Source organism: Bidens hawaiensis, unplaced genomic scaffold (genome assembly GCF_021521415.1).
Source record: "Bidens hawaiensis isolate Kalapana, Puna unplaced genomic scaffold, B.hawaiensis_p1.1 tig00027288_1, whole genome shotgun sequence".
In the NCBI taxonomy this organism is placed as follows: Eukaryota; Viridiplantae; Streptophyta; class Magnoliopsida; order Asterales; family Asteraceae; genus Bidens; species Bidens hawaiensis.
In genome coordinates, this window is record NW_027505092.1 from 205,710 (window position 1) to 209,881 (window position 4,172).

Below are 4,172 nucleotides of genomic sequence, written 5' to 3' on the forward strand. Positions count from 1 at the left end.
TAAATAATAGTTATGTTTTATTACTATATATATTCTATTTAATTATACATTTATGGTTATGAAATTTTATTGTAGCTTAGCACTCTAGCCGTTTATGTATATAGAGTGGTGTTACTTCTAAATTGGTTTAGGGTGCTATTACTACGATGTACAAATGTGTATATTTAGAATATGATTAGTGGGTGTATCAGTAGTTAAAAAAAAACTAATTTATTTATTTTGATTAAAATAAATAAAATAGTTTATTATATAAAAATTTATAATTCGTTTTGTCACATAATTGTAATTTATTGTACTCACTAAAAATATTTTCAACATAATCCAAAATATAGATATGCAGATCAAACCTAAGTTGACTCGACACTAGTCGGTAGGCTGTCACTTTTACCCGAAACCTGAAACCCAACCTGATAAAAACCATACCCGAGCCCGAACTAACCCGACCCGAGAAACCCAAACCCGAGAAAAGGCTAACCTGAACCCGAACCGAAGTAATTCGGGTTGGTTCTTGGGTCCGAATTCTAGGTTTCGGGTTAACCCGAAAAACCCGAATAAACATTTTGTTCTAAAACCATATATATTTTTAGGTATTATAGGCTAAGCCTTAGCCGTTGACGTTATCAGAATTTAGTCCAAATCGACTGTTCACATTCCACCTATTATGAAACGATTGTTTATTGTTTATTAGTGTTTCAATTTATGACTAAAAGCAACTATAATCTAATACCCTAATCACGTCATACGGAAGACAATTATGCTAGTCTTGTTTATTATGATTGAACTTTGTTAAATTTTACACTTTTTAGGATGTTTTATCGGTTTATTTTTGTTTTTATTGTTCCTCTATTTACATTATGAGTAAAGAAGAATGTGTTACATTTAAATTTATTAATGTAGTTATTTTTCTTAGGATACACGAAACCCGATTAACCCAACCTGAAAAAACCCGAACCCGAACCTGAAGAAATCATTAGAGATTTGATTTGTGTTTCGAGTCTCCGAAAAACTAACCCGAAGAACACCCCCTACTAGTCGGACCCCTGCGGAAGCTTGTGCATCAGGTTTGTCTTTATTTCTTAATAATTAATTTTAAGTTAGATATTAGTTAACAAAATCGATGTAACATAAATATTATTGCCGTTTACCCTTTTTCTCTTTTCAACGATGGGTGATGGGTCGTCGAAGGACCACATAAGTTTGTGGAAAACAAATGAACAACAATCAACGCAATGATTTATGACTAATTAGTCAACGTACGGTCAAGGCTATTTATGTACTAGTTTAATTTGGTAACCTGTGCTCCTGCCTCATGGCTAAATCTTTCTCATCTCCCGGATTTGGTACTGCTTGTATCATTCTCTTTGTTTCTTCTTCTTCTTCTTCTTCTTCTTCTTCCTTACTCCTCTTGCCCTTGTCTGAATCAATAGATTTTGAGATCACTAGTTTTTTTTATGATACAAAAAATATACTCTACTCAGGTGATGCAGTACCTTCTTCTGGCGCCATAGAGTTCAATCGAGTTAATGACGTAATGCGTGTTGGCCATGTTCAATACACAGAAGCCGTCCAGATATGGGACAAAAAATCCAAAAAGCTCTCTGATTTCGCCACTCACTTCACTTTCGTTATAGATACACTAAAACAGACCAACTATGGGGATGCTCTTGCTTTCTTTCTTGCCCCAGTTGGCTTCCAAATCCCACCAAACTCAGCTGGTCAATATCTCGGCCTCTTCAACAACACTAACTATAACTCGCCTCAAAACCATATGATTTTTGTTGAGTTTGATACTGTCCCAAATACATGGATTGGTGATCCTCCATATGGTCACGTGGGTATCAACATCAACTCGCTCGGTTCAGCAAATTTCACTGTTTGGAATGTTAGTTTGCACAGCGGAGAGCCTGCAGATGCTTGGGTGGCTTACAATGCTACCACTCACATGCTAAGCCTGTCTTTGCACTATGGGGCTAAAAATCCATCTACAGATAATATCCACCTTTCGTATAAAGTTGACTTAAGGGAAGTTCTACCCGAGTTGGTGACAATTGGATTTTCGGGTGCCACCGGTCTTCAATATGAGAAACATACTCTTGGATACTGGAAATTCAGTTCAAGCTTGAAAACACTACAAGAAAGGGAAGATGAATCAAAGAAAAGGAAACTAGTAGCGAGATTAACAATTCCTCTTGTTGTTCTAGTTGTTGGAGGCATAGTAGCATACGCTATAGTTTGGAGGAGACGAAGAAACATTACACAACAATCTGAAGATATAGTTGCCTTGGCATCAACTATGAATGATGATCTTGAAAGAGGTACCGGACCCAAAAGATTGACTCTTATAGATCTATCCTTGGTTACCAACAACTTCTCTAATGACCAGAAGTTAGGCGAAGGAGGATTCGGGTGTGTCTATAAGGGATACTTATCCCGTGAAGGTACCGTGGTAGCTGTCAAGAAAATTTCACAAGGTTCTAAACAAGGAAAGAAAGAGTACAGGACTGAAGTGAAGATCATTAGCAGTTTAAGGCACCGGAACTTGGTGCAACTCATTGGCTGGTGCCATGATGAAACTCAATTCTTGCTAGTGTACGAGTTTATGCCAAACGGCAGCCTTGATTCCCATCTGTTTTACAAGAAGAGTCTCCTTAAATGGGGAGTTAGGTACAGGATCGCTACAGGTTTAGCCTCAGCATTGCTATATCTCCATGAAGAGTGTGAACAATGTGTGATACATCGAGATATTAAAGCAAGCAACATCATGCTTGATTCAGGCTTTAATGCAAAGCTTGGTGACTTTGGATTGGCTCGGCTCATGGACCGTGAACTGGGTCTAAAAACAACAGCCTTAGCTGGAACTTTAGGCTATTTGGCTCCTGAGTATGCAACAACTGGAAAAGCCAGCAAAGAGTCGGATGTGTATAGCTTCGGGGTGGTTGCATTAGAGATAGTTTGCGGGAGAAAGGCAACAGACAAAGTTGACCGAAACTCCGATCTTGGGTTGGTTGAGTGGGTATGGGGTTTACTAGGAAAAGCTGAGCTGCTTTCTGGTGTTGATAAGATGCTCAACAAGGAATTCAACCCGAAAGAAGTTGAGCGTTTGATGATGGTCAGGTTATGGTGCTCGCACCCTGACCGGAGTCTAAGGCCATCTATCCACGAAGTAATTCAGGTAATCAAGTTCGACGGTGCACTCCCAAATCTTCCAATGAAGATGCCAGTGCCCGTCTATTACTCAGCACCAGATGGCACTAAATTCAATTCGTCTAGTGCTACAATGACCAACAGTAGCATTGATATGGCACGTTGAACACACATGGTTGTTTAAAGTAAATGAATTATTTTGGGATTGTGTATCTGTGTTTGATATTGATTGAGTTGTTGCAGATTGTATTTAATGTAATTTGTACGACGACCACACTGATATATTGACTATCATCCAACTATCTAATCTACCTTATTAATGGATATATACATGCTGTATTCTCTTTACGACGAACTAAATTGTTACACTCTATAGTTATTGAACACTTGACTTCCTATTCAACAACCTTACCTCCTATTAGCATATTTTAACAATTGAATTGATGGAGTTGAAATTTAGGAAAACTAAGTTTAACAGGTTTATATATAAATATACCACAAGTAACCTTGAAACACTACACTTTGTGTAAAAAAATGTTCCTTTTTTTGTTGGAAAGTGTCAAAGTGAAAGAGATATGTGAAAAATTGAAATCCAGAGAATAACTGTTTTGTATTGCTTATTTCAGTATGTTTTCATAGAAAAATAATTACAAATATATAGATGAAGGTTGACTCTCAACTTCGAATTAAAAAACAAAGGGAATGAAATATGTTTTGCTTTGTCTCCAACGGTATTCTTAGTTGTCTTCTCTTGTTGTAGAAATCTTCTTGCTATAGAAATATCATAAACTATCTCTTGTAGAAATCCCAGTGCTATAGAAATATCATAAGTTATAAATTTAGAAATAAGGTCAAAAACCAATCTCTTGATATTTTATTATTTTCTAAATGGGGGGTTTCCGATACTTAACTTATCATAACAATTGCTGAATATTCTTCCATTGATGACCTTTGTTAATACATATGCTAATTGGTCTTATGATCGAACCAAAAGTAGCTCTATCATCTTGGCCTCAAGTTTTCTTTAA

General features: G+C 36.7%; 1 pseudogene; it reads left to right on the plus strand.

Annotated features, from left to right (window-relative positions):
• The first annotated feature begins 1,309 nt into the window (after nucleotides 1-1,309).
• Nucleotides 1,310-3,310, plus strand: LOC143610632 (L-type lectin-domain containing receptor kinase IX.1 pseudogene; annotated as a pseudogene).
• The last annotated feature ends 862 nt before the right edge of the window (nucleotides 3,311-4,172 follow it).